This window comes from Rhinolophus sinicus, linkage group LG06 (assembly GCF_036562045.2).
Source record: "Rhinolophus sinicus isolate RSC01 linkage group LG06, ASM3656204v1, whole genome shotgun sequence".
Classification (NCBI taxonomy): Eukaryota; Metazoa; Chordata; class Mammalia; order Chiroptera; family Rhinolophidae; genus Rhinolophus; species Rhinolophus sinicus.
In genome coordinates, this window is record NC_133756.1 from 159370280 (window position 1) to 159383178 (window position 12899).

Genomic DNA, 12899 nt, shown 5'->3' on the forward strand with positions numbered 1-12899 from the left:
AGCAGGCCCAGGACTGCCACTCCTGCCCCTATCATGTGTGGGCAAGCTCTGGCCACTGTACCCCTCCCTGCGGGCTGAGGGGCAGGCCTGTGGAGGGCTGCGAGCCCCCACACCTCCTCGGTCCCCTCTCAGCGGCTGGGCGCCAGCTGGCTGGCCCTGCCCCCTCACCGACTCTCGCAGCTCACCAGGCCCTGGAGTTTGTCTCGCCACCACCCTTGCTGAGCGGAGAGGTCAAAGGCTCGAGAGCACCCCAGGCGAAGGAGGCCTCTCCAGATGCCTGCCCCCTCTTCTGTCTCACAGAGGCCCCGGGGCGACCGTGCCCACTCGGCAGCCTTGGCTGCACTGTGGGGGCAGCACCCTAAAGTGGTGGAGCCAAGCCTCCGGATCCCCCAGATAGCGCAGGAAGGGACTGCTGGGCCCAGTGGGTGAGCAAATGCCAACTGTACAGGCAGATTTGGCCCCTGGGCTGCTCGGCCAGCCCAGCACCAGGGGATGGGAGTGAATTCCCAGGCCACTTCCAGCTATATGACTGTCCTTGCTCCCCAGGTCCTGGCTCCAACCCACACACATAGGGAGGAAGAGGAAGAGGGACATCTCGTCATGGCAGAAGTCCCACAGTTTATCCCCTGTTCAGGAAGAGCTGCCCCTTGGACCCCTGGAGCTATTGGCTGCTCTGCTCTGGGCACTGCCCACCCAGGTTCCCAATGGTCTGTCTCTGAGGGTGGGTGCTGGCAGTGGCCCAGGCTTACCGGCCCAGCAATGTGGGCTCCTGAAGCCACCCACGGACTGGCTCACACACTTGCTCGCACACCCATCCCCTAAAGTCTGGGTTTTGTCAGGAAACGGTTTAATTAGCAGCACGGAGGCTTGGCGGGTTCACACTGCGTTACGCAGGCTCTCTCGCCTCCTCCCCTTCTCACCCGCCATGCGCCATGCGGGTGCTGTGCTGCGGTGGTGCCAAGCCCGGGGGCCAGAGCGAGTGAGAAGGGGGCAGGGGGGCCGTCTCATCTCGTCTCGTCTCGCAGTGTAGGAGGGAGGACTGGTGCCTCCAGCACACGCCCTCCAGAGGCCTTCCAGCTGCCCCTGCCCTCGGCACCTAGAACCCACAGCTGTGGTGCTCACGGGAGCACTCAGCCACCCTCTGGCGAGAAAGAGAAAGGGGAGGGACCCACTCAGCTCCAGGCTTGTCTTCGGGGAGGCCTCGCAGTCAGCCCCTTCCCCTCAACCCACTGCTCCCCACCCCCTAGCCCTGGCCACCACCCCTGCTCCTGGAGACACTGTCCCAGCCTCCCCTCCCATGTACCCCAGCACCCTTCAGTTCTCCACATGGCAGCCAGTGTGACCTTTCTAAATTGCAGACCTGGTCATGCCCCTCTCTGCCTGGCACACTTGCTGTCTCCCCACTACCCTCAGTATGAAAACAGGGCCCTCAGCAGGGCATTCAAAACTCCCCCCAAGGCCAGAATCCCATCTTTCACTTAAGCTCATATCACTACCTTCCATTAACTCAGAGCTTTGGGACCCCAGCCTTCTCACCGCAGTAAACCTTCCCACCTCTGAGCCTTTGCGTATGCTGTTCCCTCAGCCTGAAATGCCCTTCCTGCCCCACTCCCTACTGTGCTGACACTGTAACAGGAACAGTCCACACTCCCAAATGGAAAAGCTCTCCCTATTACCCTGGCCCCCAGCCCTCTGCCCCCCAGAGAGAGGGAACCTCAGGTCCGTGCTAGCACGAGAGGAGTGACCCACACACTGCAGTGGCGGAGAAGGAACAGGCCCTGTGGATGGCCATCCTGGTGGGAGGAAGTCGGCAGCCACGGAACAAGCTCCAGGTTTGAGTCACAAAGAGCCTTTTCATCTATAAAGGTCAGATACAGATGCTGACCTCAGCCTGGAAGTCCAAAATGAAAAGAAAACCCTGGGTCTCCTAGCTCTCGCCAGCTTTGACCTGCTTACAATGGTCTAAACTCTGCCCTCTTTGTCTAGGGAGGGGGCAGGTGCGGTGTTCATTTAAAATGCCACTTGGCTAAGTCACCAACCATAAAGCCCACCTGGTTTCCAGAAGCACACCCCAGGCGTCTGATTAATGATACAGACATAAAAATCCGTCCTAAGAGCCATAGGTTGAAATGAAGCAGGAAGGCTAATTGCTAATATAGAAAATAATATCAGTGAGGAGTGATCTTTCAGTCAGCTAGGAGTTGACACGATGAAGAGTGTTTCCACTGCGAGGGGAGCTCTGAGGTCCCAAGGTGGGGCAGTGCCTCTGGAAATGGACGGGGTCAGGGGAAACCGGCCACACCTGCCCCACTCAAGCTCGCCACTGAGCTCACATGTGACTATCATGACATGGGAGTCTGGAGGACCCCTGAACCCACAGCACAGGGTCACCTCCTCCAGGAAGCCCTCTGTGACCCATACCCTCCCCCAGGCTGGGCTTTTTGCTCCCATAATGCCCTGTGTGTCTCACACTGTGGCCTCTCCACTGGCCCGTGAGCTCCTGAAGGACTGGGGCTCCTCTTTAGATCGTAGTGTCTTGCACGGCACTGGGAGCATGACTGGACTCACTACATTTTCTGGATGGATGGACAGATGGACAGATGGATGGAAAGATGGACAGGTAGATGGATAGAGGGAGGGAAGGAAGGAGGAAAGGACGGAGGGAGGGAGGGAAGAAGGGAAGGAGGTATAGATGGATAGGTAGATGGATGGATGGAGAGATGGATGGAGGGAGATAGGAGGAATGAATGGATGGATGGATGGCTGCATGAGAGGGCCTCAGGAGCAACCCAAGGTTTCTCTGTGCAGTGGGCCCAGGGGCCACCTTGTTTGGTTGACGATGTGTTTCTGTCGTGCTAAGACTTGGTGATGTGCAAGCAGAAGGGATTGGGCCTAGAGTGGAGGATCTGGCTGTCGTGGAGGTCATACAACCTTGGATAAGTCCCCCCTTCTTGTGTTACTGCCCCGCCCCGTGGGGATGGCCCTCCCTGCTCTGCCAGCCATGGTGGATTGTCCCAGGGCTCAGGGGAGATGGCAAAGCAGAAACGATCTGGAAAAGGATAAAGTACACTGTCCCTTTGTAAACGGTGTCTATGTACAGGCAGATCTGGCCAAAACGCAGAGTGGTGTAAAGACGTGGGATTGTACACTTGGCTTTCTTCCCCCCTTTCAAATTTCTTTTAGTACAGTTATGATGTTGTTATTTATAACGAAAAGTAAAACCGTGTAAGCATCTCAGGCAGTTACAAATGGAAGCTTTTATTATGTTGACCCAAAAAGTGGTTCTTTGGCACCCAAACACAAAGACCAGACCTGGAGCCTGTGGGAATTGGAAAAGGCGAGGCGAGGTCAGGGTGAGCAGAGGCTGTCTTGTGGGGAGAGTGCCCACAAGCAGTTACTGAGCCCTTGGGACCCCACAGATTCATTTCGTTCTTGGCCAGTTTGACCACATAGAAAGTCTGCATGCCACCACTTACTTCCTTTGCACTGTGTGGTTTCGGCTTACTCGATCCAATCACATGCCTACCGGGGACTCGACAGCTCTGATGGTAGGTGTTTGCCAGGAGGGCAAATGTACGTATTTATTCGTGGACTCAGTGAACGCAGGAGGCGACTGTACTACTAGTCATTATTACGCACCCACATGTGCAGACTCACACCTCCCCGCCAGGCTGACCTCGGAATACAAAACACACCCAAGATGCCCGAGAGGCAGCCACTCACCCAAGGCAGAAACACTCAAGGAGCCCAGTAGCCTCAGTGGGGTCTAGGGCATGCAGTGTGCCTGGGGCTCCCAGGAGGCTTTGCGGGACCCCAGGGAAAGCTGCAGCGGCGGGGGGAGAGTGGGCAGCATGGAAGGCAGACCCCGGATGTACAAAGCTAGACTAGCCTGAGCCTTGCTTGGCCCCTGGGTTTTCTAAATGAAGAAGCAGAGTAGGGTGTTCACTGAGTGCATTTATTAGGCACCTACTACGTGGAAGGCACTGAGCCAGGCGCTATCTCCGTGATCAGCCTCAGTCAAGCAGATGCGGCCCCTTCCTTGAACCAGGGAGACAATTCTTTTCAAGATACTGTCACTGCTGCCATGGTGTGTGCGACCACACACAGAGAGAGTAAGGCAACTGAATGCAGGAGGTGAGGGGTGATGTGGGATAGATTCTTGCAGGAGGGGAACAGCTTGGGGCAGGACCCAGCGGGATCCAGCTCGGGGTGTTGGGGGAAGTGATAGGAGACAAGGCCAGTAGAGCGGGCAGGGCCAGGCCTTGTGCGGCCTTGGAGGCCGCCGCAGGAGCGCTGCCCTGAGCCTGAGGGCCAAGGGCAGGGCCTGACGCCAGCAGGGTGGGGCTGCCCTCCTGGATCATAATTTCAAAAGCAGAGCTCAGGTAGTGTCTCTCTGTCCTGGGGGACCAGCGGCCATGGCTGGTTGGAGCCTCTGGGCTCCGAGGACACTGCCGCCTCTGCCCCCACCCCCGGCGGTATAAAACAATTTCCTCGCCCCAATCAGGGAAGCAGATGACCTCATTGGATTCTTTCCATCTCTCGCTTTCATAGAGAATTACAATTTATAATTGGATGAAATCCCACGGGTGTAATAGCAATAAGAGCCCAGGCTGGAGCCCAGCATCACCCCTCATGTGGCGGTTCTGCCCTCCTATCCACCCCCACCCTGCCTCTTCCCAGGGGGCCGCACACCACCTGCCTGTTCACACCTCAACTATTTACCAGGTTCTGGTCACTCTGGACGGATGCCCCCTGGGGCTGGCTGGTTCTTCAACTTCCCTGCTCCTGAGGAAGCTCCTCCCAAGGCCTCCCCGCTGTCCTGTCGACCCCTCGGCCTCAGCAGGCGCGCCACCTGGCCGCACCTGCTGCTCTTCCTGGATGCACTCCCCACCAGGCTGAGCACGCAGCAGGCAGGGAGCCCCCAGCCCGGGTTCTGGCCTTCTTAAAACATGCACCCTAAAAATCCTTGATTTTATTTGGAACAGCCCCAGACAACAAGCATTTCTCAAACCAGCCACCTTCGGCCCTACAAAGAAAAGTGCCCAGATGCAGCTGAGCCCATCTGGATCCGATTTCAAACCAGAGCTGACACTTTCAGATGTGTAATGAAAGCCCTTTTCCAAAGAGGGGCTCCTGCAGGGGGACTACGGACACCGGGACACGGGGCCCTCAACACGCCACACTAATGAGAGGCAATGGAGGACTCTAGGCAGCCAATAGCGGGCCCTGCGCCCTGGTCTCTGTGGGAAGGCAGCTGGGGATGTGGAGCGCTGACCCGACCTAGGGTCACAGGAGGGAGGGAGGGACACAACTTCCCTGGTTCCCTGATGCTCCTGCTTCCCATGGAGGGGAAAGGCAGTGCTTGTTCTGGAAGCCGAGGCCACGGTGGCCCAGTTGGATCTTTTGAATGACATTAGCAAGAGGAGCAGGTGCTGGGGGGACGCGGAGCCAGCTCTGGGCCGGCGGCGGCCCCTGCAGGGCCAGGAGCTCTCAGAACTTCCTTTCTCTGTTGCCAGGCCTCCCCCCCCCCCCAGGGGAAGGGGAACCAGGGCCCTGCGAGGAAGGGGGCTGCACATGGCCAGCTGTTTGTTATCTGGATTTGAAAAGAGAAGGGAGGTGGCAGAGAATAATCTCAGCCCCCTCCCAGCTCATGGGAAAGTGGTCCAAGAAACAGGTTCCAGGGATGAGAGGAGGGGCTACAGCCCAGGCTTCTAATAACCGGGGGCTTAATCACGCGTATTGTTTTGACAGGTGAGGAGGCAGGAGTGGGTGAAAGGACTCCTTTTTGGACAGACAAGACCAGGGGGTGAAGCAGGAATAACCTGTCCCCCCCCTTACCTCCCCAGCAACAAAACCTCTCTACAAACAGGTGCAGCCAAGCGGGACTGAGCCCCTGCCACCCCCACCCCAAGCATCTTCCCAAAAAGGGGCCCGTGGGGCCTGACAGCTCAGCAGCGCATGTCAGCAGCTCAGCCCCGCGGTGAACATCTGAACTCCGCAGCGGTAATGGACCCCCTCGGTCCCCCCGGAGACGCAGCCTGAGTGGCAGGAATACCGATTCTTTGGAGAGTGGCTCCCTCTCAGCTCTGTCACACAAGAACACTCTCTGTACCGGAGCCCATTCTGCCAAGTGATTTAAAAGGATTAAAGAAAAAAAAGAAACTTGGTAAAGAAAAGGGGGTAAAAGCCACACAGAAGCCTTTCGGAAGAGGAGGTGGCGGCCAACAGACAAAAGGGTGAAAGTTGAAAGAGGGCAGCGAGAGGCCAAGCTCCCGGGATGGGCGCCAGGCCATAGGGCATGCCTGGGGAGCGGGGGCCCAGAACACGCTCCGGCCGCACACAGGAGTCTCGGGGCCGCAGGGGGACGCCTCTGCAGGCCCCGCGTTTGGGGAGAGAGGCCAGCAGTGCGCAAGGCCTGGGGCGCGGAGGATGCTCCACACCCGCAGCCACGTCTGACTGCGAGGAGCCCAGCAGAGCGAGCACAGGATCCCTTCCCTGCACCCCGGGGCACCCCCAGCGCCTCCCAGCTTCCTAGGTCTGCAGTCTGCACCCTAAGTGCCAAGGCCACTGGCCGGAATGTGAGCACGGCCCAGGCCCCCCTGGACCTGAGCACAGCATCCAGAGCAGTGACCCCAGCAAGACCCAGCAGGCTCCAGCGCTGCAGTGAAGGAGGTAAGGTGGGCGGCGAAGGGCTCCAGTGGCAGGAAGGCCCAGGGGCTCCTGTGCCCAGAGAGGGCATACATGGCTCGAGACAGCTGGGGCCCGCCCTCTTCCCGGGCTGGGTGGCACTGGGGCCTCACGGAGCTCCCCAGGTTTGCAGCTCCATGCCATCCACCCCTCACGTGGAATTCAGGCAACTAGAGGCTTCTGCTTGCCAGGGGAGGGGTCATTTGCTATGTGGTGGCCCCCAGGCTGCTGGGCTCTACTCCAGGGTGCATGGTCCCAGAGTTTAACGGAGTGGACTTTCACAGAGTAAACTGCTGCACCCCACCCATCCCTCTGTGCCCGTTGTCCTCGGAGGAAGGTCTCACTCTGAGTTATGCGCAAAGGGGTCAGCAGTGAAGTCTTAGGGAGGAAGGACCTTTGGTGGCCTCAGCCCTGGCCAGGAGGACTCAGAGTAGGGTTGATCTAAAGCTACCAGCCAAGGCCCTGCTCCTGTTGGCCTTGGGGCATCATCTGTTCTGGCTTCCAGTTCAGCCCTTTTGTTGGTGAGAGTGGCATGTGGGGCCCAGAGAAGGGCAGGGAGTGCCCTACGGTCACACAGCAGGCCATGAGTGCTCCCTCTAAGGCAACATTAAAGAGCTGGGTCCAGTGAGGGGCAGGGTCCTGCCTGGGGGTGAGGCCCAGTCCTCCCAGGCTCCCCAGAAGCCAGGAGGGAGGGCTTGGGCCTCCCCAAACACAAATCCCAGGCAACTAGGAGCGGAGGCAGTACCCTGGGCCAGGCAGGGAAGCCCCAATTCATTACCAAGATGGAAAATGACACTTCCCTGTGCGTTTTCCCGAGAGGGGGGCTGATTTATGACTGCACCCGGGCTGGGACATTCGTCAGCGCCGCCCGGCATGAACGCGTCTGCAGGGGCACTAATAGCGTGTTATTAGCCACCGGCGTGAAAGATGCCCTGCAGATGGGCTATTTGCTGTTATTTATTAGAAAGGCACCAGCCTGGCAGCAGGGCCCCTGCCCGCTGGCCTCTCCACTCCCCTGTCACTTGTCCCTACTCTCCTCGCAGTCCCTAGAAGAGGTTGAGGGGTCATTCCTGGGGCTGAGGCCATGCCGGAAGGAGTAGCCAGTTATGGTTCCCCAGGCTTACACCCGAAATATTCATGGAAAATCTACTCAGTGGCCAGCTCTGCCTCAAAATTGGGCTGTGGGGCCAGTCAGATGTGGGTTGGCGCCCTGGCCCTCCAGTTGTAAGAGGTGTGACCTTGGGCACGTCCCTTCCCCTCCCTGAGTGTGCTCCCCTCTGTGCACTGGGGGCATGGTCTCCACAGGGCAGTGGCCAGCGGGAAAGGACAAGAGGTTGTGAAGGGCCCAGCATACAGCAGGCACTCAGGTTGGGCAGCTACGCAGGGTCAGAGGGGCTGCAGACCCACTGGTGGGGGGCCCTGCTTCCGCCGGACACTGTCCATCATCACATGCCATGCCAACCTCGGGAAAGGATTTGAGCTCAGTGCCAAGGCTGGAGGAGGTGGGCAGGGAGAGGGCTGTCTGAGGCGGGCTCTTCGCTATGCGCTGGGCCAGGCCTTCCTGCTCTGGCCTTGAGTCTTTCCTCCTTTATAAAGTGGGTGATCTCTGAGATCCTCTCCCTCCCTGAGTCCAGGGGCCTGTGCCGGCTGTACTACCCTGTGCGTTTCTGTGGGGGTGGGAGGGAAGGGACCATCTCTAAGAATGGGGTCAGCCTCTGATGCCTTGAGGCGGGCCTGCAGCTGGGCAGTGCCAGGCTGACGACCCCATAGCAGAGGAGATGGGTGAGGACAGCAGGGGTCTTCCCGGAGTTTGCTACCTCCCAGGCTGGGGAGGCCCCACCGGGCAGCTGAGAGGATCAGGTAAGAGCACTAGACAGTGAGTCCAAGGTGTGGATTTGTGTCCGGCTCCTGCACCACACACTCCACAATTCAGACCAGTCCGTTTGCCTCTCTGGGCCACCGTGGTAAGGGAGCGGGCTTATTGTTACCTCCTGGGGTGGGGCTGAAGGAAGGCCAGCTTCCCTCTTCTCTCCTGCTGCCCAGTCCTGACATTCAGGCTCTGGGGCCTCCCTTTTGGCATATGCGTTCATTCATTCATTCATAAAACATGTTATGAGCGCCTCCTGGACCAGGCCTCATGCTAGGCCGAGCAACAAGATAGGACGTATCGTGACTCCCAGGAGTTTACATTCTAGAGGGAGGGGCTGGACACCTGACTCATGAGAAATAAATAGGAGGTTTCCCCCAGGAGCAGGGCTTGCTTGTGGCGGGTGCCACCCAGCATTAGGCCCCCACCCCCAGCTCTAAGCCTGTGCTTTATTATAAGTATCTCCAGCCCCAGTCTTTCCGGTGACCCTGCTCTCTCGGCCCCTGGCTGCCAGGAGCCCGCTGGCTGCTGAGGAGACCAGCAGCGCAGACCTGGGGTTGGGGGGACCCCTGCCTGCCCTGTTCTCTGGGGCTGTCACCAGCTCTGCAGGTGGTGCCCTTCTTCCTCCTGGCCCCCCAGAATAAAAGTCCTCAGGCCTGTCTGCTACCTTCTGAAATTCCCCAGCCTCTCCTTTTTCCTTCCCAAAAGGAATTAAGCCTCAGCCTAGGCACCTTTACTAAAAATGCACACAAACGAAAATATCAGGTGCAGAAACATCTTATTAAATAATGCAGGCAGAGAAAGACACAAAATTACATGTGTCTCTCCTCTCACTTCCCCCACTCCTGGCCCTGAACAGTTTACTATCAAACACTATTATCAATATAATTAACCTCCTAAGACCTGATTTGAAAGTCTTGGTTTTTAAGGTGATTTGCATTCTCTTAAGTTGGGGATATCTGGGCAGCAGGCACCGCCCAGACAGCCTCCGAGGGGAGGTGAGATGGAGGTACATTTTTAGTGGATTTGCATACCTGCCTGCAATTACTGCCAGTGATAACTGCTGATGCATAATGCATGCAGCATGAAATTAGAAAAATAATTAACTTTAGGTTTTAAAAGAATCTCCCCCATCCCCCATTCCCCACGCATTACAAGTTCTCAATGGCACCAGTAGACAGACCAGGAGTAAGTTGTGCAGCGGGGTTAGAAGGGCCTGAGGGGCGTGGCATGCAGCCCCCAGCTTCTTGCTCTCGCTCTGACAGTCCAGCTGGATGGGCTCTGGGGAGGATACCAGGGCAGAGCGCCAGGAGGCCTCGGGTCTCCAACAGGGAGCTGCCTCTCCCCAGTTGGCAGATATTTACAGATCCTACTTAGCACCTCCTACCACCAGTCAAGTGGGTGTGGCAGCGGAGCCAGGCATGGCCTCAGCCTGTGGAGGGTCAGGGAAAGCTTCATGGAGGGGATGTCTAAGCTGAGGCCTGGGGAGGAGTAGAAGCTGGCCCGGCAAGGCCCAACCAGGGAACGGTATGTTGATGTCCAAGGAGCGGGAACAGCACGTGCAAAGGCCCAGAGGGAGCATGAGGGAGCGTGGGGCCTCAGGAACCAGGGGTGGGCTGTGTCTCAGAGTTCCGGGAGGCCCAACCCACTCACATCCCCTCCCTGGGCCTGATGCCCTTGATGAGGGAGGGGCTGGAACAGGCTGCGGCCACAAAGGAGGGGCCTGGTGCTGCTGCGCCAGCTCTGTGGGGCCCAGATGTGGGGTCAGTACTTCCACCCTAGCTCAGGGGGAGGGGATGCACAGTGTGAGGTGGGGAGGACCCAGGGTCACAGCCATGGACAGAGTCCTGCCAGGAAGTAGCATGGCCTGCGGGCTCCCAGTCTACCCTGGAGGCACCGCAGAGGCAGGGGAGTGAAGAAGGGGCAGGGGAGTGAAGAAGGGGCAGGGGAGTGAAGAAGGGGCAGGGGAGTGAAGAAGGGGCCATGGAGAGCAGAGGAAGGAGACAAGCAGTTAACACAGAACCTAGGCCAATGCACCTAGAGCAGTTGGAGAATTACAGTAGCTTTTCAACCTCATGCATATGTTATATACAGGTGGCATCTGAAAGGGGGTACTTCACACATGTTATTTCATTGAATCCTAAATAGTAAGTTCCTCTGTAAGGGGAATTATTGTGACCACATTCATAGCTGAGAAATCTGAAGCTCAGAAAGGGAAAGGAACTTGCTCAAGATCACACAGCCTGGAAGTGGCAGAGGCAGGACTCAAACCCAGATTTCTCTGTCCTGGAAGATGGCGGGAGCTAGTGACTAATGGAGAATGCCAAGAATGATGCCCCAGGTACCCTCTCGGCTAACAGGGGTCGGGCTACCTCCAGTCTGAGCCACCTCACTGCTCCCCTCCCCCATTCCCCCACGGCATACCAAGAATCCTGCTGTCAGTTGTGGAGCTGACACCATGCTGAAGTCTGCAGGATTCGTGCAACAAGTGACCCCGTAAAAGACGGGCGATTTACCAGGTTTAATTTGACGGCCACATAAACCATCAAACACACAACAAGAGAATAAAAAGCCTGCCTGGCACCCGAGCAATTAATGGGCTCCTCCGGCAAGGCGTGCTCCTTCCTCCCCACCCCAGGCCCTGCCTTGCTTTTCCGGAGCCAGAGGCTCAGCATTTGAGGCCTTGAGGAAGGGGTGGCAGGGGAGACTTGAGCCAAGATGGATGAGACCCACAGACAGAGGAACGGAAAGGCCTTGGGTCCCTGCCTCCCAAGTGCTTCTTGGTTATCCATCAGGCATCTCTGAAAGGTGCAATTTACACTGTATTATGATGCCAGGGCCTCTGGAGGCTGAGGGCTGTGGCCGTGAGCTGAGCAAGCACCAGGAACTGACGTCCGTGCCAGAGAAGGCAGTGGCTGGCCTTGCCTTTGGCCTTAACAAGCCTGCCCCTGCTCAGGCCCCTGGCCGGGAAAGGCCGAGCTCAGGGGCCACCCACATCTTTGTGCCAGGACTCAGCGTTGACAGACCAAGGAGGGTGTGCCTCTGGCCTTTTGCTGGGGGCCCAGGCAGAGGCTCCTGGGCTTGGACTTGATCCCTGAGACTGAGGCGAGGTGGCCTTTGGGCAGGCCTGTGCCTTTCTGGCCCTGACTCTGCTCACAAGCAGCTTGAGACAGGACCTCCAGGCTCTATAACCTTCGTGGTTCTGACTCCTTGCAGAGGAAGGTGCAGAGAGACGTGCAGCTGGAAACCTGGGCTGCCTGTGACCCTGGACAGGCCCGAGCCATAGGCTGCTCAGCTGTATAATAGGACAGAGGACCGTGTGATTGTGACAGGCGGGCACAGGTTCAAACATGTGCCTGTGAAGGGGGTAGGAGGTGAGGCCTGGCTGGAGGGGTCCTCCTCACGCCTGGGTTCATTCCTGTCCTCTGAAGGCCAGCACGCCTAGAGCTGCATGACCATCCCCTGCTTTAAGCCTGTCTGCCCTGTAGTCTGGGCCAGTGTCCTTCCCAGTCCCAGATATAATGAGGGTGGGAGTGTCAGTGGTCAGATAAAGACCAGGCAACCTGGGATGCTCATATTCCACCTGGACCGTACGAGGTGACTCAATGCCGCTGAGGGCAGGGACAGGCTGGTGTGGTGCAAGGCTCTGTACAGGAGATGAGCAGAGGAACGGCCAGGGTGCCTGGTCAGGGAAACAAAGATGACACCCCAATCGGCAGAGGGCAGGGAGCTCAGTGTGCAGGAAGCAAAGACCAACTCCACATTCCAAGGGACAGGTGTGAATGGAATGGGCAGAGCTCCGAGGCAGCAGGCAAGTGTCCCCAGTCCCTCAGGGCAACGGGTGCAGGTGGGAAGGGGCCTGGAGTGTTGGGCTCAGCCTCATCAGCCCCCTCCTCTGGCTTCCCCTTCTGGGTCCAGGCGCAGACCCCATGTGCCCTTCCCTCTTGCCCTTACTTGCTTCCAGCCAGGTGTCCTTGGACAGCCCGTGACCTGCCTTGGGTCTACCTCACGGACAAAGCTTTGTGCCGCAAACAGGCCCTGAGTGAGGTTAGTGCATTAGCCAGGAGCAAAGCCCGTGCTCTCCAGCAGACTTGGAGCTTCGGGCTGGGCAAGGCCCCCGTAAACGCGAATGGGACGTGAGTGTGCGGGGCACGCGGGTGCTCCCGCTTTTTCAGTCCCTTCTGGGCTTGGGTGGTCACTGATGCCAAGCCACACCAGGCCGACATGGCCCACGGTCCCCACCCTCCAGCAGCAGAAATGTAGTGAGGGACATTAAAATACCAGTCACCAAACAGTGCGACCTGCAGCCCAGGGACATTGCAGCGAGGGCTGTGAGCCCAGAGGT

At 58.1% G+C, this 12899-nt stretch overlaps 2 protein-coding genes across 8 annotated transcripts in view; one reads left to right on the forward strand and one right to left on the reverse strand.

The window, feature by feature from the left end:
• Window positions 1-12899, reverse strand: part of MACROD1 (mono-ADP ribosylhydrolase 1) — a 143931-nt gene that overhangs the window by 86430 nt on the left and 44602 nt on the right. The gene's annotated exons all lie outside the window — the stretch shown is intronic.
• The window catches only part of FLRT1 (fibronectin leucine rich transmembrane protein 1), a 78268-nt gene that overhangs the window by 53438 nt on the left and 11931 nt on the right, over window positions 1-12899 (forward strand). Inside the window, exon 2 of one of the 3 annotated variants that reach the window (XM_019717845.2) lies at window positions 5752-6672. The exons of 1 other annotated variant lie outside the window; for it this stretch is intronic. The gene's annotated coding sequence lies outside the window, so the exon portion shown is untranslated. The remainder of the gene's footprint in view (window positions 1-5751; window positions 6673-12899) is intronic. One more of the 3 variants, XM_074336538.1, reaches the window with a different exon arrangement.